Below are 25,078 nucleotides of genomic sequence, written 5' to 3' on the forward strand. Positions count from 1 at the left end.
GCACACACACATTTTAAAACACAGAATATTTGCAAGACTTTTGCAGAGTGCTTTTTGCAAGAGGCAACAAAGTATGGACAGCAGCTTGCCTGGGAGAGCATGTGATTTTTGAGGGCAGAGGCAGAATAGTTTTGCTCTCAGAGAGAGGGTGTGAAAAAGAAAGAGAGAAGACAGAAATCAGTTCCAAGGGGACAAGCTGGCAAACTCTGGAAGGCTGCCTGGTCAAAGAAGACTGATGGTCTGAAAGGTGACCTGAAAGAAAGAGGATCATCTGGAGAACCCTGAAGAGGACAAGTTTCGTCAGCAAGACTGATTGAGAAGGAATCAGTTGCCGATGTACTGGAAAAGGAATCTCTCTCTGAAAACCAGCAAGAACCCTCCTGAGTGGTAACCATTTGCCTGTTAAGCACCAAAGCCTGGTGAACTTTGTTAATGCTAACTTCTGTGCACAGTACAAGAATTGCTTGCAACCAGTGAGTTTGGACTGTGATCCAAAGAACTTTTCTAATCTTAAATATACATTACACACACCTGCAGTTAGTATTAGAGGGGGGAATTAAGTGGGTCAGGTAGGTTAATCAATAAGTTAAAGTTTAATTCTGTTTTCTTGTTCAAGTATAATTAAAAACTACTTTTGTTTAAGTAACCCTGTATTGTGGAGCATATCTATTCCTGCTGGTTTTTGGAGTCCTCCATAACACCACAATCTTTCTTTTTCAATTGTTTTTTATTGATTGAAGAAAAGGGAATGAAACTGAAAATACAATATCACATATGTATATGTATCAAGACAAAACTTCAAACAGTATAAACTCGGTTCCCCCTCCACTGCACTGGATGAAAATAAAAAAGACATCAAAAATATTATACTTTACTAAAGAAAAAAGAAAACTATCCAAAAAAAACCCCAGAGCAACTTATCCTGAGGTCATTCCACACTCTTGAGAGAAGTTAGATTTAGATTTTAGATTTATTGTCCAGAGTACATACATAATATCACATACAAACCTGAGATTCTTTTTCCTGCAGGCGAGGTAGAATTACCACTTATTAGTAGTGCAAAAAAACTGTACACAACATACTGAACACATGTAAACAAATAAAGAACAGTACACAGATAACAAATATAAACTGACTGTGCAATTCAAAGAGAATAAAAGAAAAAAAAAATCAAAAGTGCACAACTAAGAGTCCTTAACTGCTGAGTGGGTTTCTTGTTGGACTCGGATGGTGGAGGGGTAGCAGCTGTTCCTAAATCTGGTGGTGTGAGTCTTGTGGCACCTATACCCCTTTCCTGATGACAGCAGCGAGAACAGAGTGTTTGCTGGGTGGTATGGATCCTTGATCATTGCTGCTGCTCTCAGATGGCATTGTTTCTTGTTGATACTCTCAATAGTGCTGGTGATGTCCACTACCTTTTGGAGGGCTTTACACTCAGGGGTATTGGTGTCCCCATACAATGCTGGTCAGCACACTTTCCACCATACATATGTAGAAATTTGCCAGTTTTTCTGGTGTCATACCAAACCTACACAAATTCCTGAGGAAGTAGAGGCGCTGACGTGCTTTCTTCACGATGCCATTAGTGTGTTAGGTAGGTCCAGCAAAGATCTGGCAAGATATTGACTCACACTCTCCACCTCTGATATCCCAATGATCACTGGATCGCATACCAGTGATCATTGAGTGTAAGATTGTTGTTGGTGCGTCATTCAGCCAAGATTTCAATCTCCCTCCTGTATGCTGATACATCATCTTTTTTTCTACCACTACTGTGGTATAGTTGGCAAATTTGTAGATGGTATAATTGTCTAAACGAGCTACAGTCATAGGTCTAAAGTGAGTAGAACAGGGGGCTAAGAACACTGTCCTGTAATGCTCCGGTACTGATGGAGATTGTGGAAGAGAAGTTCTTAGCCATCTTCACTGATTGTGGTCTAGAGTTGAGGAAATCCAGGATCCAATTACATAGTAAGGTGTTGAGTACCAGTTCCTAGTGCTGATCAATTTTGAGGGGATGATGATGTTACATGCTGAACTGTGGTCGATGAAGAGCATCCTGATGAATGCATCTTTGCTGTCCAGGTGTTCCAGGGTTTTGTGTAGAGTCAGTAAGATGTCACCTGCCATAAACCTGTTGCTATGATTGACGAACTGGAATGTATCTAAGTCGCTGCTCAGACAAGAGCTTCAGCACCAGCTTTTGAAAACAGTTCACCACTGTTGATGCAAGTGCTACTGTCGATATCATTAAGACAGGTTACTCCACTCTTCTTGGGTATTGGTATGATTGACGCCTGTTTGAAACGGGGGTACCATGCCCGGCTAGAGTGAGATGTTGAGGATATCTGTGAATACACTGGTAAGTCAGTCAGCAGAGATCTCTCATATTCAGCCAGGTAATCAGTCCGGGACGGATTCACTCTCATGAAGGCATTCTGCATGCCATCCTTGGATACAGACAGAATAGGATTATCAGGGAATGTGGGGCTGCAGAGGGATGTTGCTGGAGTCAAATTGGGCCTGGAAGGCATTGAGATTTTTTGGGAGTGAAGCTTTGCAGTCTGCCACTGCACCAGATTTGGTTTTGTAGCAGGTTATGTAATTTAGGCCCTGCCTCTGCTGTTGGGTGACCTTGGTTGTTTCAATTTTCATCTGGAATCTCCACTTCACCCGAGAGATAGCTTTTCATATGTCATACTGCCCCTTCTGTATTGATCCGAATCTCTAGTCTTAAATGCCTGTAATCCGACTTTCAGCAGGCTCTGGATTTCATTGTTCATCCAGGGCTTCTGGTTGGGGAAAACCCTGAACTATTTTAGGGACACACAAGCCAGCAACTGTTTTGATAAAGTCTGTGACAGTCCTGGTGTAAGATCTTTCCAAGTTCCCCCAAAAGTTCTCCTTAAACATTTCTCCTTTCACTCTTAATCCATGTCCTCTAGTTGTTGTGTCACCTAGCCTCAGTGGAAAAAGTCTGATCACATAAACCCTATTTATGGCCCTCATAATTTTGTATTCTTCTATCAAATCTCCCTTTGTTGTCAGACACTGCAGGGATTGAAATCCCAACCTATGCAACCTTTTCCAATAACTCAGGTTTCCAAAGCTCCATACAATACCCCAGAAATATGGGCTCACCTCTGCCTTTAACCAAATGAACTATATGCACATCTTCTACTCTCAAAGACTGAGTTTCCCTTGATTAAACGACGTCTTAAAACCTTAGACATGTTGGAATTAGTGTAAATGGACACCTGGAGCACCTCGAGGAAACCCACAAGGTCAGAGAGAGAAAATGGAAACACCATTAAGACAGCACGTGAACCCTGGCCTCTGCTGGTTTGAGGGATTTGTTCCATTAACTGTGCCACCATGTGCCTGAAGTTTCTCTTATTTCTAATTTGCAGGATCTGAGTTTTTGAAATTTCAATATGTTGTACCTCTATAGCAAGTATGGAGTTCTCAGAAAACTATAGATCATCTGTATTCAGTCTCTTATCCAGATACTTGGAATTAAACATGAAGTGTGACTTCCACCTCAATTGACATGCTTTGTTACAATGCCCCACATTTTTTCCAGCATATTTTCAGAATATTTCTTCACAATAAATGGCTCTAACTTTTACATATGAAAATTGCTGAAAACTGTAACAGTATCAGGGTGATACTTGTCTATAAATCTCTTTGGAACATCATCAGTTGTGAGGTATTAGTTTAAGAGTTCTTATGCAGGGCAGGACAGGACAGGACAATAGCAACGCGATGCCAATTATAAAATCTCTGCTCTGTTGGGGAGCACGTCCCAGTGCAAGTGACATCACCAGTTTCTAGTTGAGGCTGTAATCTATACAGACGCCAAGGCAGACAAAGCAGGATTGCCAAGGACACTCCCTCCCATCTTCACAGCATCCAAAAAGGGGGTTCCTGTGGCCTCTGCAGGAACAGATCCAGTTGTAAGGTTTTTCCCCCAAAAATTCCCCGCTGACATCTACAAGACTGAGGCAGAAGTATGACATTCAGATTCTGCCAGGGAAATAGAATCCCATTTTGGAACAAAGCGAAATATCAGATTACACCCATTAGGCTGTTATCATTCCCTGCCGCGCTAGATCAGTGCTTGTAAAGCTGCATCCCCCATTGGTACAAGGAATTTGGTATGTGTTTGAAAGTCCCTGTCTATGAGTGTGTACACGTGCAGGATAGTGTGGTAGAGAAAGCAGCCACCAGTATTGGAATCTCTTGTGCCTGCTTACGCAGTTATAATTTTTGTCTTGTCTCATGTACTGCTATCAGGGTCCAACCAGGGTTGATGGATCTGTGCCCAAGATGGCAGTGCCTCTGATCGGCAGCAGCCACGAGGGGTTGCAGACTCCAGGGAAGCAGAGGACTGGTGCAGGGCACCAAAAATCAGAGAGATCACCCCACGTCTGAGAAGGAGATGCAGAGGAGACAACCCACGAGACAGTGCCCATGGTGGCAGACCAGTGAGGGGACTCGCATATTTGACGGTCTGCTGGTGACTTGAGGCAAAGAACCCATGGCTGGAGACTGCTGTCGGGGGACTTGCTCTGAACTGCGCACTGCTGGAAAGTGGCTCGAAACTGGCTGAAGGGATGCCAAGTATCAGAACCAGGATTCAAAGGGGTGCCAAAGGCGCTGAAAGGTTCCTGATCGTGCTGGAGGTTTGAATCTGGATTTCGGGTTCCCAATGGTTTGGACTGGACTTTGTGTGGCTATGGAGGCTGCGGATGTGCTGGGGGAAAATCTACGGACACTCAGTGACTTGTGGGGGGGGGGAGATTCTCTTTTGCTTCTCTTTCTCTGTAAGAGGCACTTCAGGGAATTTCTGCCGATGGAGATTCTGATTGCCTTATTGCAGGCAAAAGCAATTTCATGTAATATGACATAGGTTTATTACACGACAATAAATTGAATCTTGTATCTTGAAGTAGTAATTAAGTATCATTTGACACCTTCCTCTGTTTGTTTCCCGTGTGTTCAATAAAGTTACCTTTGATTGTAACACGTGTGTCCAGACTCGTCTCTCTGAACCTGCTACTTCCAAACAGGCCTGTTTCTGTGCTGTAGTTGTTCTATGATTCTATAATAGAATTTTTGTTTTGAAGAGATGACCAAGCTAACTCACGAGGGCAGGGCAGTATACATTATACAGTAAATCCTTGTTATCCAGAATTCAAGCAACTGGTTAGAAAAAAAGAAAATAAATAGGCAAAAAAAACCCAAACATTTTAAATCGGTGCCAATCCACACAGCATGCAATCTCAAACAATCAGCAAATTCACTTATTTGGCATCTACCAATCCCCAGAGGTGCCAGGTACCAGGGTTTTTCACATGGAATCCAAGATAAGCTGATCAATCGGATTCAAAACTGATTTAAATGGAAGGAGATTCCGGATACCAGTGAAGAGTAGCTTTTCTGATTGGAGGTCAATGGGTGTGCTGAAGAAATCAGTACTGGGTCCACTGTTGCCTGCTACCTATATTAATGATTTGGATAGCAAGGCAGTTAACATGATTCGTAAATTTGCAAATGACACCAAATTGGTGGTGTAGTGGACAGTGAGGAAGGATATACAAGTTTACAACAGGATCAGTTAGGAAGCTAGTGGCAAATGGAATTTAACTTTGATAAGTAGGTTGTGCTGCACTTTGGTTAGTCAAACCAGGATAGGATTTGCTCTGTAATATTACAAGCTCGCATTTCATTTAGTAACTGTAATTTTAAGGATTAATGCAAGTTGCAAGCATTCACGGGTTGTGGTGAAACATAGTGGCACCGTTAAGTATTGACGATGCTTTGGAAGAAGAACCAAGAATTCAGGAAAAACAGATGGTGAGAGAGAGAGGCATGACGTTATGAGTCATGTGATTGGGACACTTGAAGAAACAGAATTCAGTATTGATTAGCCAGCCATCTGCTGAACACAAGAGGTGAACTGACAGTGTGAAATGGACAATTCTGCTGATTCTCCTTGTCAGGGGAATTATTGAACCTCGATGACCATTGTCACTGTTATTTTGATTGACCCATATCTAGGTAAAAGAAGCAGGAGAATTGCTTCATTGGATTAAGAGCACTGTGATGGAGATTTTATCTGACCTACGCCTGGGGTTTGGAAGCATCATGGAAGTCACACATTTCCATTCACATGAAAAGACATTTCTCTGGAAGCATTCAACAAGAATTTGTGGGTTTTTGACAGTCTGATCATTCAGTCTCTCACCTCCTTCGTGATTACTTCTGTGCATCATTTTAAAAAATCTGAGTTTCAACACAGGATTTCTAAGACTGAAATTTGGAATGACTTTCCAGAATTGTGCCCAAGCTGTAATGGTTTGGGCATCTCGCACACACATAAGTAAATTCACACGTAGTTGGGGTAAATTTAAGGGCGATGTTATATTATTAGTAATTATTAATAAATATTGTTTTAAAAATAACCATGTCTTGGTGAATTTCTATTGTTGCTGGTCTATGACAAAACAGTAAATATAAGACCCTGGGGAGTACTGTAGAAGAGAGAGCTCTGGGGGCACAGCTATATAGTCACTCTGCTACCATTGGTTAAAAAGATGCAGGAGCCTGAAGATAAGCACTCAGTGACATAAAGACAGCATCTTCCCCGCTGCCATCAGATTCCTGAAAGATCAACGAATCAGATGCTGCCTTACTTTGAATTTTCGTGCATTTATTTTTAAATATATTTTTGTAAGGTCCTTTATATGAATATTTACACTAAGAAGCTGCTGCCAGACAAATTTTGTGACTTGTTCATGACAATAAACTCTGATAACCCCCTGCACTATTCACAACTTCAACCATCTTTCTATCATCTGCAACTTTACTAACCCTCACACCTAATTTTTCATTCAGGTCATTTATGTGTCACAAACAGGTGCCTCAACACTGATCCCTGCCGAGCATCAAGTGCCAAGCCTCTGTCCTTCCAACACTACCCTGTTTTCACAGGTCAGCCAATTACTGAACCAAACTATGAACTTCCCATGGAGTCACTGTTCCCTCAAAGCTGTGTGCGTGTGCAACCAGTGCACAAAGGCAATTAAGGTGCGCACAAAAGGTTAGTTACCTAAAATAATGTAGTAATAATTAAACTTACTGAATGCAATCATACTTGTATTCTTCTCTTCTTTGGCTTAGCTTCGCGGACGAAGATTTATGGAGGGGGTAAAAAGTCCACGTCAGCTGCAGGCTCGTTTGTGGCTGACAAGTCCGATGCGGGACAGGCAGACACGGTTGCAGGGGAAAATTGGTTGGTTGGGGTTGGGTGTTGGGTTTTTCCTCCTTTGCCTTTTGTCAGTGAGGTGGGCTCTGCGGTCTTCTTCAAAGGATGTTGCTGCCCGCCAAACTGTGAGGCGCCAAGATGCACGGTTTGAGGTGTTATCAGCCCACTGGCGGTGGTCAATGTGGCAGGCACCAAGAGATTTCTTTAGGCAGTCCTTGTACCTTTTCTTTGGTGCACCTCTGTCACGGTGGCCAGTGGAGAGCTCGCCATATAACACGATCTTGGGAAGGCGATGGTCCTCCATTCTGGAGACGTGACCCATCCAGCGCAGCTGGATCTTCAGCAGCGTGGACTCGATGCTGTCGACCTCTGCCATCTCGAGTACTTCGACGTTAGGGATGAAAGCGCTCCAATGGATGTTGAGGATGGAGCGGAGACAACGCTGGTGGAAGCGTTCTAGGAGCCGTAGGTGGTGCTGGTAGAGGACCCATGATTCGGAGCCGAACAGGAGTGTGGGTATGACAACGGCTCTGTATACGCTTATCTTTGTGAGGTCTTTCAGTTGGTTGTTTTTCCAGACTCTTTTGTGTAGTCTTCCAAAGGCGCTATTTGCCTTGGCGAGTCTGTTGTCTATCTCATTGTCGATCCTTGCATCTGATGAAATGGTGCAGCCGAGATAGGTAAACTGGTTGACCGTTTTGAGTTTTGTGTGCCCAATGGAGATGTGGGGGGGCTGGTAGTCATGGTGGGGAGCTGGCTGATGGAGGACCTCAGTTTTCTTCAGGCTGACTTCCAGGCCAAACATTTTTATATACTTGTATTACATGTATATTAAAACATGCCAATAATGTTTTATTAACTGTGAGATAGGCTATGCCAAAATTATCTTGAAACAATTTCAAGTTTACATTTGCACAAGCATTCAGTGCACATTGACTTCTGTCACAGGAAAAAAAAATGCATAAGATTTTTGCGCACTTTGACTACAAAACATTAGAGGGAACATTGTATGGAGCCCATGCATAATCATCTTTTGAATTAGCGAACGACAATAGATTTTGTCAAATGCATTCTAAAGTCCATGTAGAAAATTAATCTGCTTTGTCATCTCCTCAAACTACTCAATTAAATTGGAAAGACCAATCACCTGCTCTTCAATTTCCAAATGTGTATAAATTCTATCCCTAAGAAACTCCTTTCCACTAGTTTCCCCACTGATGCTGCTTTACTCACTGAGAACTTCCAGCTTCACATTCCAGCATTCTCGTGTGTCTCTAGATGCTCTCTTCCATTTTAATCAGACACATCTTGCAGGTTAATATCAATGTGTGGATGGAATACTTTAAATATGGCTTGATAGTACTGTAGCCGACCGCTACAAAGAAACACATACACACAGTGTGGCAGGTTAAGCTCACTCCTTTATTAGGGACGGAAAGGATGCATTTATACTATTCAAGTTCCCGCCATTTTTGCTGATTGACTAAGTCAGCCATGTGAATAAAAATAGCAGGCGGGAACATCCATGCATATGAATGCCCTTCTTCCCCAGCCTGTTTCTGCTGAGTTAGCTGGGCAGCTTGACAAACGCCACTTTGATGCTGCCCAAGCTTCTACCCCCGCCGGTTCGTTGTCCTGCGAGTCGCTTTAGTGATCTCTGTCCGCGTCTTCCGCCGCGCGATGTGCCGGCCCGATCTCCACAATTGCGGACCGCCACATTACAGTATTTTATGCTGAAGTGTCCAAGTTACAGCTCCCTGCATAAATATTCCTTCCTTTCCCCCTTTTTCTTCCCCCACAGGTCAGAATTTTGGGTGCTCTCTCCTCGCTTTTTCCTGTTAAAGTTATTCTGCTGAGGAAAATGATATTTGATCCTATTTTACACCTGCCATTTCAGGACATCAGAGGCCTTCATGGTCAACGAGATCCTTCAGAAAGGCAGTCATTGCTGTAGTGTGGACTATGCAAAACAATTTGTTCACAGTAAACTCACATAAATAGACTGTGGTGATGTTCAAATAATCTTTGAGGCGTTTGTGAAGTTCTATTTGTAATAAAGCTCCTGTGGTGGAATGCACAACATTTTCGCCCAGAGCTTTGACCCGGACTCGTACTGAAATTAATGTTGTAGCTACAAAACACCACCCAGAATGAAGCAGTCTGTTTGATTGACATTCCATCCGTCATCTTAAAATGCACAACCATGTTGTTTTGCATTTGCTGAATGAGGCATCACATGGAGATTGGTGGGATGTGGTAGAGAAGTACTTGACATCCAAGATTTAATCAACCTATATCCACAGGAATACAGGATACATTTCTAGCTAGCTTTCAGACAGGACCAATCTCAATGTGTTGGGCTTCACCAAGATAATATTCATTGCAGTTTGTGATATCAAACATGTAAACATGTACACGATTACAATGCCTGTAGAAGGAAAGGTCATGGTTATTCACGGATTCCTGGCTTCCAGATAATTTCAGGCCAATGCAGCCAGCCTGATAACTGCTTCATTGTGGAAGTCATCCAAACTCCACACTCAAGGACAGAAGACTCCATTTGCTTTTCCTTCACACCACTGGAGCAGGTACATGTATTTTGAGAACTGAGGTCCAGTATTGCAGTGGTTACTAGCCTAGCAACCAAATTTCTGGACCACTGATCCAGAGACACAACCTCAACTCCTGCCATTATAGATGGGGAACTCAAACTTCCAACAAATTAAAAATAAATACATTTTTTAAAAAACCAATGCACGTGAAATGATCACATGACCATACATCCATTTAATTCCTTTACGGAATAAAATACACCTTGCTAACCTGACCAAGCCTTCATATGACTCAATATCTTAATTACCCTCTCAGTCTAGATTGTGGGCAGACAACAAATGCAAAGATTGGCAACAAGGGCGACAGACTTCGAAGAGACAAAAGACTGCAGAATTCCTGTAAGTACTGGCATTTATTGGCTGCATCATGTATTTATTATTTTTTTATTTTCACTCAGGCATTTATTATCATTTTAAAATATTTTCTAGTGGTAATTCTGATTAAGTTAACGCGTGAAAAAACACAAATGCTGGAGAAACTCAGCAGGCCAAACAATGCCTTTCTGTAGCAAAGGTGAAGATACATCACCCACATTTCGGGCTTGAGCCCTTCATCAAGGTGTGGGGGAACATGAATGATGTCCAAACAAAAGGGAGGAGAGGAGTGGTGAGGGTGAAAGATGCTAGGTGAAGGGAAAACACCCGTGGGGTGGGGGGGAGGCAGGAGTCTAAGCTAGGTAGAGAGAGAAAGGAAGTAGGAACTGGAATAACTAGTTAAGATTAGCGTATACAGAGCCGTTGTCATACTCACACTCCTGTTCGGCTCCGAATCATGGGTCCTCTACCGGCATCACCTACGGCTCCTAGAACGCTTCCACCAGCGTTGTCTCCGCTCCATCCTCAAAATTCATTGGAGCGACTTCATCCCTAACATCGAAGTACTCGAGATGGCAGAGGCCGACAGCATCGAGTCCACGCTGCTGAAGATCCAGCTGCGCTGGGTGGGTCACGTCTCCAGAATGGAGGACCATCGCCTTCCCAAGATCGTGTTATATGGTGAGCTCTCCACTGGCCACCGTGACAGAGGTGCACCAAAGAAGAGGTACAAGGACTGCCTAAAGAAATCTCTTGGTGCCTGCCACATTGACCACCGCCAGTGGGCTGATATCGCCTCATTTTGGCGCCTCACCGTTTGGCGGGCAGCAACCTCCTTTGAAGAAGACCGCAGAGCCCACCTCACTGACAAAAGGCAAAGGAGGAAAAACCCAACACCCAACCCCAACCCACCAATTTTCCCCTGCAACCGCGTCTGCCTGTCCCGCATCGGACTTGTCAGCCACCTTCGAGCCTGCAGCTGACGTGGACTTTTACCTCCTCCATAAATCTTCGTCCGCGAAGCCAAGCCAAAGAAGAAGTTAAGGGAGGTGGGGAAGCAAGCTGATGAGTGGAATGCAGTGAATTCCATGTTCATGCCCTGGGGTTGGAGGGGGCACAGACTAAAAATGAGGTGTTGTTCCTCCATTCTGCGGCTGGTCAGGGTGGGGTAAGTGAAAGGCCATTGTCAGACGTGAGCTTGAGAGCTTGACTCAGAATTGAAAATGGTCACTTTTGTTAAGGACGGAGAGAAGGTGCTGGGTGATGCAATTTCCTAATATGCGACCGGTCTCTCTGAAGTAGAGAAAGCCACAGAGGGTGCACCAGATGCAGTAAATGAGTTCTTTAGAGGTACAGGTAAAGTGTTGCTTCACCTGAAAGGCCTGTTTGGGACCTTGGACCGTGGAGAGGGAGGTGTGGGTGCAGGTATTACACCTCCTAAGACCACAGTAGAAGGTGCCAGGAGGTCAATGGGTGGGGAGGGAAGACTGCACAAGGGATTCACGAAGCAAACGATCCCTATGGAAGACTGAGAGTAGAGGAGAAGGAAAGATGTGTCTGCTGGTGGGGTCCTGTAGTAAGTGCCAGAAATTCCATCAGATAATGTGTTAGATGCGTAGGCTGGTGGGGTGGTAGTTGAGGACGAGGGGATTCTGTATTAATTGTGTCTAGGGGTGGGGGGAGGCTAGGACAGATGAGTGGGGTATGGAGGACATGCAGGTGAGGACTGAGTTGATATTGGTGGAGAGGTAGCCACGTTGTGGAAGAAGGCAGACATTTCAGAGGCTCTGGACTGGAAGACCTCGTCTTGGGAGCAGATACGGCAGAGACAGAGAAATTGAGAGCAGAGGATGGAGTCCTTGTAGGGGACAGGGTGTGAGGACGAGTAGTCCGGGTAATTGTTGGAGTTAGAGGGTTTGTAATAAACACCAGAGAGATCCAGAAAAGGGAGTGTCATCGGAGATGGACCAGGTGAGTTTGAGGTGCGGGTGGAAATAGGGCACAAAGTTAATGAAATTGACAAGTTCACCGTGGGTGCATGAGGCTGCCCCAATGTAGTCGTCGATGTATCGGAGCAAAAATTGCGGGGTCTTGCCTTTGTAGGCTTGGAACATATTTTGCTCCACAAAACCCATAAACAGGCAGGAATATCTGGGGCCTATGCGGGTACTCCTTTAATCTGGAGGTAGTAGGATGAGTTAAAGGAAAATTTGTTATCAGTGATTACAAGTTCTTCCAGGTGGAGAAGGGTAGTGGTGGAAGGTGACTGCTCAGGTCGGAGGTCCAGGAAAAAGTTAAGTGCCTTGAAGCCTTCTGTGTGGGCAATGGAGGTGTAAAGGGATTGGACGTCTATCATGAAGATGAGGCAGTCCAGTTCGGGGAATCTTAAGTCTTGGAGGAGGTGGAGGGTGTGTGAGGTGTTTGCCCTGGGGTTGGAGAGTGCCCAGACGAAAAATGTGTTGTTCCTCCAATCTGCGGGAGGTTAGGGTGGGGTTGAGTGAAAGGCCATGGACAGACGTGTGAGCTTGAGTGTGTGACTCAGAATTGAAATGGTTGGCTATGGGGAGGTCGCTTTTGTTGCGGATGGAGAGGAGGTGCTGGGCGAAGTGATCTCCTAAAATCAGCTTGCCTTTTCCCCCCATCTCCCCCTTTAACTACTTATTCCAGTTCCTACTTCCTTTCTCTCTCCACCTAGCCTAGTCTCCTCCCCTCTGTAGTGTTCCCCCCCCCCCACCATCTATCATCTCCAACCCTCACCCCCCTTTTGTTTAGACATCTCTCATACTTCCCCTCCACCTTGATGAAGGGCTCAAGCACGAAACATTGGTGATGCATCATCACCGTTGCTATATAAAGGCACTGTTTGACCTGCTGAGTGTCTCCAGCATTTCTCTGTTTTTTCATTTAACCCTGGTGCCAACAGAAGTCTATGTTTTACCTTAAATGAATGTGTTTTCTGTACCTGGCAAGCTGAGGCAAGTAAAACTTTCAATGCATTTATGTACATCACAATAAACTCATTATTCATTACTACGGTTTCTTACAGAACCTTTGCTAGTAATCTCCTGGCAAAAGAACCTTTGGTCTCCCTGCAAAATACATGTCTCCAGTTATCGTTCTCCACCAGAAAGCCCATATATTGCAGTATCCATTCTTGAAGCACCCTCACTCTCCAGCGGCTGGATGAGTGCTGAGGGCATCTCCTGAGATAGTAGGTGTGAGGGTAAGCACCAGCAAATTTCATATTTATTGTCACTAGAGTACATACATGACATCACATACAACCCTGAGATTCCTTTCCCCTGCGGGTGCAGCAGAATTACCACTTATTGATGGTGCAAAAAACGTAAACAATCAAAGAACTGAAAACAGATCATGACTATAAACAAACTGACTGTGCAATTCAGAGAGAACAAAAAGAAAATTCAATAAAGTGCACAAGTAAGAGTCCTTAAATGAGTCTCTGATTGAGTTTGTCGTTGAGGAGTCTGATGGTGGAGGGGGAGCAGCTGTTCCCGAACCTGGAGGTGCGAGTCTTGTGGCACCTTGGCCTCTTTCCTGATGGTTTGAGATATTGCAAGAGACTTTGCTGAAAATGAGACAGCGCAACTTCACACAGGGGGATCTAACAACACTATTTTGTAAGTTATCTTCAAGACTGTAATCTTTGTGGATTTCAGTAACTGCTTTAATTGACTTAAAAAGTTAACAGCGATAATTAATAGTAATAAAAAACTTATAGTTTATCATTCCAAAGTGACTTCGTCACAAAGCCATTTGTAATTAATTCTTACCGAATGTCACCATCACTACTGAAGGAGGTCAATTAGGCACTGGGGCTGACACAAAGGTTGTTGCATTCTTTAATCACACATTAGCTGCTTCTATTCAATTATTTCAGCTAACATCAGCTAATCTCATTTGCTGCTCTGACACCAGTTTATATTGCTTATTTTATACACCTTCCTCAAAATGTCTCATCTTCTATTACATTGTAATGCATTTCATTATTACAGCACAATGTCCCTACTGTTACCTGAAACTGTACAATAATGGAAACAGATTAATGCACTGCAGGACACAGAGTCTGACAAATGTCAAATGCGAGCTCTAACAACTGGTGGCAATTTGATCCCAACTCACATCAGCATCGGATTAGTGACAAAAATTCATTGGAACCTCCTCTGACGTTGTCTACTGTATTTGGTGTTCCCGGTGTGGCATCTTCTACATCGGAGAGACCAACCACAGAGTAGGCAAATGATGTGCAGAATCCCTGCACTCGGACCACAAATGGTCATCCCGAGCTCTCAGATGCATGCCATTCCAACCTGTCTGTCATCTGCCTTCTCCACTACGAGGGTGAGGCTCTCATTGGAAACTAAAGGAATAACCTCTCATGGACACTCAACATCTCCTGGTCGGCTGCATCAGTTGCAGAGAAATGGATTGGAAGTCAATCCACAGGACCATTAAGAGCGGCAGAGAGGATGGCAGCAGGGGTCTTTACCCCCCCCCCCCTCCAATCAACGTGATCTAGCCGAATCACTGTCTGAAGAGAGCGTGCAAAGTCATCTCTTCCACCCTGCACACAGCATCTTTCAGCTGCTCCCATCGGGGAAGAGATGCAGGAGTATCGGAGCCAGCACCACCAGGCTGAGGAACAGCCTCTTCCTACGGGCAGTGAGAATGCTGAACAACCCAAGGAACTCCGAGACTCTCATATGCACAACACAAATTTTTAAAATTTATTTATAGAGATGAAATACTTGTCCTGCACACATATTGTCTGTCTGTATATGTTCTGTCTGGTTGCATGTCTGCACGCTTTGCACTAGGCCAAAGTGCTACGTTGGGTTGGAGATGACAATTGACTAATGCATGATATTCTACTGGGTAATCTATAACCCAAAGCTTTGAACATTGAATTTTCCAGGTTTAGGTCGTCTTTATTGCTCGTCTTCATTGGTCTTTCTGATCTACCTCAGCAGCCCTCATCTTTATCCCTCCCACACTTCCCCTCCTTGCCCCCATTCACCCATTTTCACCCTCTTCCCTTCCTAGTTCCAAGCACCTACTACTTGCGCATTTCACCCACTGGAAAGAACTGAGGAAAAATTAAATGTATGAAGATCTGAATGGTGACATCCACAAGGAATCAGAGAGCACCATTCTTCTCACTATCAGACATAAAATGGACCATGAAGTTTTAACAATACAAAAATGATCTACTTTTGAGCACATGCATAATGTCATTTGCAGACAAGTTGGAGAAATAACATTTTCTAATGATCCATTTGTCAGTCTGTAAATATTTTAGGGGATACAAATAGGCTTGTACAATAGAGGAAATCTTTCATATGCAGTTTGATTTGGTCACAACTCAATGATAAGGGCAGGACAGATACTTCATGCAAACAATTTACAAGATGAAATATTTCAAAGTTAGGATGTAAACATTTTAAGAAAGCAAAAGTGACATGTTTAAAAGATGTGGCCTCCAGTTTGTAAAGGTGGGATACATGAAGAAAGGCAAGTGACAACTGTGATGCAACCAAAAAAAAATTAAATGATCCCATTTCAGTAAGAGAGACAAGAGAAAATATTACCCTTTCACTTGAAGAAAATTAAAAGAGAAATCAAAATTAAATGATCAAAGCAAAGAAGTCATTTTCTCACTAATCAACAAGATAATGATTAAACTGTATCAGCTTAAAGTAATGAAAATGGATACCTTAAACTCAGTTAATGGACCCCTTGAGCAATCTAAAACTGGCATTAAAATGTAAAGTTGTCAACACTGACCTCATACAATTGTAATGTGAAGTATGCAGCCATATTTCTGTCCTATTCACTCATGGGATGTCAGCAATTAATGCCTATCTCCAGTTGTCCTTGACGAGGTGGCAGTGAGCTGAGTTTTATAAAAGATTACATGCTGTATGCAATTCAGAAACAGGCTATTCAACCCAAACTGTCTACACAGACTTTTATGCTTCACTCTAATTCTAAATCCATCAGCAAAATCCTCTATTCTATTGCCAGGCCTTCTTGCAGCTGTTGTCATAACTTGTGTTAAATAAGTTATCCTGAATGATTGCTTTATCCAAGACCATAAATCAGGACATGCTCAGTGTTGGACTTTGAATGTAAAATAAAACAAATTGAATTATACACACAGTTCATTTAACCGTAACACTAAAGAAAGTAGGAAAAGAAGTTGGCCATTCACCCCCTTTGGCCTGCTGTCATTCATCAGGATCATGGCTCATGCTATGTTTCTCCAGTCTACTTCCTCTATTTATTAGAAGCCTATCTCAGACTTAAGACTCTCTCCACAGCTCTTTGTGGCACAGAGTTTCAAAGAATGACAGACCTCAAATTCTTCCTTATCTTATTTTTGCATCACACCTTATTCTAAGATTATGCCCTCAACATCTAGTCTCACCAATGAGAGGAAACATACTCACAGCATACATGGCCCAAGAATTTCCAGTGCCAAACCTCCAATAGGATCAGGACATTTTCAGCGCCCTCTTGAATCCCAGTCCCTATATTAAGTTGTTCTTGTCCTTTTACTTTCTGCTCACATACTTTAAGAATTCCCTATCCATAGGTGCTCTTTGATTGGTAAGGGATTGCTTAAGATGGTTATGTGGTGGAAGAAAAAGGCTTGAAAATCATTGTTTTAATCATACCTAATTGACTCGTTATGTGAATGGTTTCATAGCTCCAAAGGAAATGGGCCAATGACAATTTTTCTCAAGCAAAATATTTCAGAATCAATTGGGTCTAGAGCAGTGATTCTCAACCTTCCCTTTCTTTTTTTAAATGTTTTTTTTATTTTTCACACTATGAACCATATTAACCAAAATACACACAAACATTTCCCTCTTGAATATACAGTGTCATTTTCTCCCCTTTCTCCCCCTCCTTTCCCTCCCTCCTTCCCACCCCCCTCCAAACCCATTAAACGTTCAACAAATACAATACAATAAACCCATTAAACAATGTCATCACACAATGAAAATAAACAAGAAAATTGTGTCATCTACTTTTACACACTGGGTCAGTTCATTTCGTCTTCTTCTCATTCTATCATTTTAGGGGGTGGAGGTCCGCGGTAGGCCCTCTCTGTTGTGTTCCATGTACGGTTCCCAAATTTGTTCAAATAATGTGACTTTATTTTTTAATTTATGTTATTTTTTCCAATGGAATACATTTATTCATTTCTATGTACCATTGCTGTACTCTCAGGCTCTCTTTTGATTTCCAGTCAACCTTCCCTTTCCACTCACCTTAAGCAATCCCTTACTAATCATAGAGCACTTATGGGTTCGGGATTAATTAAAGTGGTATGTGAGTGGAAAGAAAAAGGATGAGAACTGCTACAATATGGTTCCCACAAGCCAGGCTCCAGCAGCCTGCAGCCTGTGTGGGTCCTCAGCTGCCAAGTCCCTTTTACGAGCCTGGAATACAAATCATCTAGGCATGGAAACATGCCAACCTTTTGCACTATTATTTTTCTCTGATAATGAAGATGGTATATAATTCTTCCCAAATGGACTTGAAAGGATATTTGAAAATGCATAATGCAAGGAAGACAAATCTCAGTCAAGGCTCAGATTTTACATCAATGTTGGAAGAGATTTTGTCAGGAATTTCAAAAATATTGCAACAAATCTCTGGAGCATTGGATGTTGAGGAAATACCCGATAAATTTGTGATAGGCATTGATAGGGTAGGCAGTCATAATTCCATCCCCCCCCCCACCCATCCCACCTCACCAAGGTAAAAATATCAAGTACTTGAGGACATGCAGTCAAGGAAAGATGGGGAAACCATGTTTCACTCATTGAAAATTTGAATCTCAAAGCATTTCTATCTTTGAATCAAGTTTCATGTCCACTTCAAGCAGTTGCAATGCATGGGTTTGATTCAGATGTTGATAAGGAACAAGTCACAAGGATCCAGTTTGTTTCAGTTCTGTTGTTGCCTCTTCCAGGTGGGCAAAAGAGAAGGACTTCCAAAGTTGTTATATGGTCCCTTTCATTCCATCACCCATCCTGTCCTACTCAACCCCCAAACCCAAAGTATGCACTTTTACGCTGTGCATTGTGGCCGGTGTCTTCGAGAAAAAAAAGAATCACCAATCATTCATTTTAATCAGCGTTGACCCCACCTGAAATAGAACGATTGGTCTGGATGGGGAATGCACCCAAATTTATAACAAAAAATGTACTATGTTCTCCACAATGAAAGTGCAAAACCAGGTTTGCAGAGGTCAAGGGAAAGATGGGAATCAGATGGGAATTGGACTTGGGTGCAGTAATCTCCAAAAGAAACTGATCAGATTGGTGTACAGACAGCATGACATCAATTATAAATACTAAATATGGACTAGTTCAGTATAATTTTCTGGACCAATTATGTCTTAATCCACAGAAATTACATAGATCAAAAGCAGAAATTTCAGAGATGTGTTTCTGACGTGGAATGAAACAGGAACTTTCCTGCATGCTATGTGGTTGTGTGTGAAGGTGAGACCATTTTGGCAAGAAATTGCAGAAAAATGAACCAGGATAATAGGAGTGGGCTTTACGGCGACCCAGAGCTATACTTACAAGGCAATTTTATTGAAATAAGCAAAAAATTGACTACATATCAAATCTCATTTATAAAAATAGCACTGGAAGTAGCAAAAATGCATTGCAATCATTTGGAAGTCCAACTCCCCTCTACTTATAGCACGATGGACTGCCAAATGAACAGCTGTATACCTATGGAAATAATTTCATAATTTAAAGAATGACACTTTTGTAATGTTCTGGCAGCCATACCTGGACAATATAGGGGCCCCAAATACAGTAACAAAAAGGAATGTTAATTCTGACATTATACATACCCAAAGTGATTTTCCCAAGAGTTTTCTATATATTTAAAAGATATGTAAGCTCTGATGGTGTGTGGATTTGCATGTATGGAAGGAGGAACTTTTTTCTTTTTGTTATTGTTGGTTAAAAAAAGTTTAATATATTGTGTTACTGAAGATTTTCTGTCTATTTTTGAAAATCAAAAATAAAATATTTAAAAAACCGATCATCTATTTTGCAAAAATTTGAGTACTTAAATTAAGAAATATGACTGCACAAACATTGCCAATATATGGATATTAAAAAAAACACTAGATATTGAGGGTGAATGGTTAAAATCTGTTATTGAATATAGCTAGTACAGTACCACAAACTTCTGTGGATTTTATGTAACTTGTTACTTAGATCACATGCAAACAATTTACAGGTACTCCCTGACCTATGCGAATTGCATCCATCTGCAAATACCACCAAATTCTTTAAAAAAAAAGGAAAAAAAATAAAATTTACGTGGTTTATGTTGTATTTGAAAAACTATAACAGAGATACAGGGCACATAAGAGCCAAAATGTGCATACTTACCTTGTTAGTTGGTGTCCCGGGGTCCTTAGGCTAGGTGTGGCCTTCTTGATTTCTGTGTGCATGTGGAAATTTTTGGTTGGTGCATGCATATTGGAGTTCAGTTTGTTCATGTGCGAGAGTTAAGAGCGCAAATTCAATATCATCGGGGCGTGTAGCAGTTAGCGCAATGCGTTTACAGTGCCAGTGATCAGGACCAGACTTGGGTTCGAATCTCGCATTGTCAAAAAAGGAGTTTGTATGTTCTTCCCATGTCTGTGTGAGACTCCAGGTTCCTCCCACCATTCAAAACATACCAAGAGGTATCCAAGAGGTATATTAATGGGGTGCAAATTAGGCAGCATGGACTTGTGGGCCAAAATGTCCTGTTACCATGCTGTATTTATGTCTAATCTCATGAAGGTCATTGATAAAACAGCTAAAAAAAAAATGGTAAGCCCTGGGACAGTGTCCTGTGGAACCCCTGGGGCAGTGTCCTGTGGAACCCCTGGGGCAGTGTCCTGTGGAACCCCTGGGGCAGTGTCCTGTGGAACCCCTGGGGCAGTGTCCTGTGGAACCCCTGGGGCAGTGTCCTGTGGAACCCCTGGGGCAGTGTCCTGTGGAACCCCTGGGGAAGTGTCCTGTGGAACCCCTGGGGAAGTGTCCTGTGGAACCCCTGGGGCAGTGTCCTGTGGAACCCCTGGGCAGTGTCCTGTGGAACCCCTGGGGCAGTGTCCTGTGGAACCCCTGGGGCAGTGTCCTGTGGAACCCCTGGGGCAGTGTCCTGTGGAACCCCTGGGGCAGTGTCCTGTGGAACCCCTGGGGCAGTGTCCTGTGGCTTGGAAGATTAACCTCCAACAACCACATTCATCTTTACCCTCAATCTTAGCTTCCTGCTCCTTTTCTCTCACCTTCCTGCAGAGAAGGACGGGGACGAAGGAGGAACTTCGGTTTAATAGTGGCATCAGAATCAGAATGACATACTTAACTTCTCTTTAAATTTAATTTAATGCATACAACTTTTGCTTTTTTAAAGAAAAAATGAAACACCTGTTTGGCTGCAGCAAATAAGAATTTCCATGCAGATGTACATTGTACAATGTGTATGGCAATTTGATCAATTTCCAAAGTATCTTACCTGAAAGTGAGATTAAAGGTTCCTGTTTGTTTCCTTATGATCCAAATTTTTAAGATTTAAGGTTATTGAAATGAATAATTTTATTTTGCATGAGAATAACAGGCTACAAAATAAGCCATAACCCTTTATACTTGCTACATTTTTGGGCTTTTCAAAAATGTTGAGCCTTAGTGCCTCACATTATTACAAAAAAGGGGATAACGAAGGAAGAATACAGTTGAATGTAGGAGGAATAGACTGCACAGCAAACCCTTGAATGAGTACAATGCTCTGCTATGCCATGAGGCTCAGGAATGGACATTCTGGGAAGTCCTTGGGTTTCACCTTTACTGTTCCAAAGGACAGCACATTCTTCAGAGAATGAGAATGCCAGAGGAAACAGTTGTGACTTTGAAAGCTGACAGCTGGCATCCGTTTTCTCATTGCTTTGTGAGTGTATATATGATCACGGGCTCTCTACTTCATACTGTTATCATCCACGATTCAATCCTGCCACATGCATACTTAGTGGAATGAATTTGTGCAACTTAAACAGCACCGGACATTCTATGTTTTAAATAAGTTCAAGGTTCTTTGTAACATATATGATGTACTTTAACTTTTGCCTGCTGTAATGAAAGAGTCACTATTTCTATTGCCCGGGGCCGCATACATTAAGAGAGAAAGAGAAGAAAAAGAGAGTCCCTTCAGAGTCACCGAGTGTCCATGGATTCGCATCCAGTGCTCCTGTCGCCTCTCAGATTCATCGGCAACCTGAGCTCCAGATCCAAACTTCAGGCACAATCAGGGAACCTTGAGCGTTTGATGCTCTTTGGGAACTCTTCTTGCCCTCAGTACCCTCTTGAATTCCAGCTCTGATGCCTGGTTCCAAAGAGCCTGTGTGGATTCCCCAACCGCAAGTCTTCCGAGGCTTGAGCGGGTCCTTCAGATGCTGAATCCCTCGCTGGTCCGCTGCCGCGGTCACTGTCCTGTAGGGTGCTCTCCCTGTTTCTGGTGCCATGCACCAGTCCACTTTTGGCCGTTGCTGTGTGTGAAGAAGTTTGACCCCAAGTGTGATTTTTCAGTTGAATAGATTTAACTTTAAGGACACCGTGAAAGTTCTTCAGAATAACTGGGAGAACAAGGAGAAAGATGTATATAAATGAAATTTAGTGCCATGATCCCTGATCAGATTAAATATCGTGGCACTGAGGTACTGGTCAGATCATTAAAAAAACAAGTAATAAAATGCATGAAAGTGTATCTGATGATTGATTTGCTGAAGTTTACCAGGATCCTGAGATACACATTTACCTTCTCCGTTGTGCAGAGTAGAGGACAGAATAATTTAAAGGAACAGGGCAACACTTTACAATCACCATACCAATGTTCAAGCCACAGACATCTTGGATTGGGATTCTGCCTCCTATCAGGAGGCAGACACAGGCTTTCCCATTAAAAGCAACACAACCTTGATGCAACAACCACACTCAATACGTGACGCCTCCCTCCCCACCCCCGGCAATCAGCATTTTGCAATCAATATTCAGCACCCTTACTGAAATGTCAAAAAAAAACTATAAATTTTTTTTGTGGGGTCAGTAGGAGTCCTTGTTCTCCCTCTTCCCCCAACACCCACCCACCCACCCCTCCCCATTAGACTTATTTGCTCTGACTGGGGCAAAGTTCTAAGCTTGGTTCTTTCGGCATTGGCCGATCAGTGAGCTCCAGGCATCAGACAGATGGCTATCGGGAATTTGCTTGCGTTTGCAACACTTATCACCACCTGCGATACCGGGAACCAACACCCAGAACAGGAAGGAAAGGTTAGATCGATGTGGAGCAAGTTTACTTTCTTCGGTCAGCGCAACATTATGGGCAGAAAAGAAGGCGGCAAAGGCGATGCTGGGATTCATTTCAAGAGGAATAGAATACAAGAGCAGGGATCTGATAGTGAAGCTTCTATAGGGAACTAGTGAGTCTTCCCTTGGGGCACTGTGAGCAGTTTTTGGCTCCTCTTTTAAGTAAGGATGTGCAGATGCTGGAGGGGGTACAAAGAGATTTCACCAGGTTTATTCCAGCAGGTTCGACACCATGGGGGAACATCCATGGCATTGTTTCTCCCCCCCCCCCCCCCCCCAACAAGGTGCTGTTCCCCCTCCATACAGTCTGGCCGTCAGACCCACTCCACTCCCTCCCGCATCAGTATCACCTAGGTTGTTGCACGCTAGTGACTCTCCACCCGCCCCCAGCCACGTCACTAGCGTGCGTTAAGTGTCAGTAGCGTCTAGTGAGGTTTGACGCAATAAAAAAAGCATCCTCGTGCCCCAGGTCTGAGGGGAAGATGGCGTCAACGACAGGTATGTCCCCACCAGCACCCCCCCTCCCCCGCTAAACAAGCCCCCCCTCAAAAATTGCTAATGCCCTCCTCTAACATACGTTCTGGCACAGACCATGATTCCAGGAATGAAAGGGTCATCATACGAGGAGCGTTTGACAGCTCTCGGCCTCTATTCATTGGAATTTAGAAGGAGCGGGGGGGACCTCATTGAAAAATTTTGAATGTTGAAAGGCATAGACAGAGTAGATGTTGAAAGGTTGCTTCCCATGGTAGGAGAGTCTAGGACAAGAGAGCACAACTTCAGGATTAAAGGGTGTCTGCTTAGAACAGAGATCCGTAGAAATTCTTCAGCCAGAGGGTGGTGAATCTGTGGAATTTGTTGCCACAGGCAGCTGTATTTAAGGCAGAGTTTGATAGGTTCTTGACTAGCTAGGGTATCGCAGGTTATGGAGAGAAAGCCAGGCAGTGGGGCCGAGTGGGAAAGTGGATCAGCTCTAAATTGTGAGGCAGACTTGATGGCCTCCTATGTCTTGTGGTTTATACTGTGCTGCACTGTTCCATGTTCAAACTAAAAATTTCTGTGCTGTGGAGTTGAAGTTAGATCTGAACTGACATCTACAAATTGCAAAATGACAATACCTCTAAGAAATCAAAGTAATAGATGATGAAAGAACAACTTGACAAAATCAAGAACCAGTCAAGTAGGTAATGCTGCTCAACACTGACACAAAGAAGTGAACCACGTGGGCCTGGATGATGAAAGCTGCTCTCGGAGACAGTATGAATATGATTTGGTATTAGAGGCCAGTTAAAGAAACCTCTTTCTTGGCTCATTATCCTCGTGTTTTAGATATGGTCTTCTTCATTGGTACACAGGGAAAGGGAAAACAAAACACTCCCGTTGGACATCAGTTATTGAAAAGGCAAGATATCATCTCATCTCTGAGCCAAAAAATTCCATCCCACCACTTGAAGTGGTGATCCCCATTAAGACTTGCCACATTAAAGATTCCCTGTCATGGTGACGGGAGATTGGGAATCGAGCAGAGAATTTTTCAGTTACTATGTGTAATCATGGAACCATATCAAAGTTCTGAAAATTTGCTGCTTTAAGTGTATTTTTCCAGAATTTTATCCCCTATTTTTGTCAATTTTTGAGAAGTAATGTTAAGAAATGGGGAAATCTCACTATCATCCTCGAGATTTTGTTTTTCTCATACACCAATACCACAAAGAGCAACACATACTCAGTGAGACTTCGGTGATAGCTCCTTCCAAACAGAGAATCCTTGCCACTTGGAAAAGCAAACAGGCAAACGAGAACAAGACTGCCACAATATGACATACCATCCCAATCTAAACAAATACCATACCTCTTCTTTGAAATGTTCAGATTTTGGGTCTTCCATCCAAGCATCTTATTTCTATGCAACTCGTCAACAAGAGTAACTTGTTTCTAATCCCGTTTTGTATATTGAAACATGACAGACTGGGTAGGGGGAGTGCACTAGGGGAGGTGAGCTCCTTTTGTCACTTAAACGGAGCTGTCAGGGGACGTCGAGGCAGGGGAAGGCCGGAGCATGCGGGCCCGGCGGCCTGCTCCTGCACTGGGGCCGCACTCTGCGGCTCAAAATGCGGTCTTCCCTAACCATAATCCCACATGCAGCTGGAACGGTTGTGGAAAACAGAGCAGTTCCACCTGCTTGGGGGATTACGGGTTGGAAAGATGGCCATTGCTATGCCGCATATTTATGACAGGTGGCGCTGCGGCACCAGTCACCCCGCCTCCATCAGATCCGGAGGCACTAAGAGGTGCCACTGGATAGGAATAGGCCCTTTCAGGTGGACCTGGCAAAGCTGCAGCAGCCTTTTAGGCAGCCACCTGAAAGATGTGTTCGCAGTTTTAAATCCGCTCCTGTCGCTGGCCTCAAGACAGAGGGTCCATCTGAGTGAACAGCAAGATTAGGAGCAATTATAGTACTCTAACCGCAT

At 43.3% G+C, this 25,078-nt stretch overlaps 1 protein-coding gene across 2 annotated transcripts in view; it reads right to left on the reverse strand.

The window, feature by feature from the left end:
- The window catches only part of LOC138760415 (alpha-actinin-2-like), a 134,891-nt gene that overhangs the window by 77,738 nt on the left and 32,075 nt on the right, over window positions 1-25,078 (reverse strand). The window contains exon 1 of one of the 2 annotated variants that reach the window (XM_069930983.1): window positions 13,992-14,128. The exons of the other annotated variant lie outside the window; for it this stretch is intronic. The gene's annotated coding sequence lies outside the window, so the exon portion shown is untranslated. Of the gene's footprint in view, window positions 1-13,991; window positions 14,129-25,078 lie in introns of those variants that run through there. 2 annotated transcript variants of the gene reach the window in all.

The sequence above is a fragment of the Narcine bancroftii genome, chromosome 4, assembly GCF_036971445.1.
Source record: "Narcine bancroftii isolate sNarBan1 chromosome 4, sNarBan1.hap1, whole genome shotgun sequence".
NCBI classification, from domain to species: Eukaryota; Metazoa; Chordata; class Chondrichthyes; order Torpediniformes; family Narcinidae; genus Narcine; species Narcine bancroftii.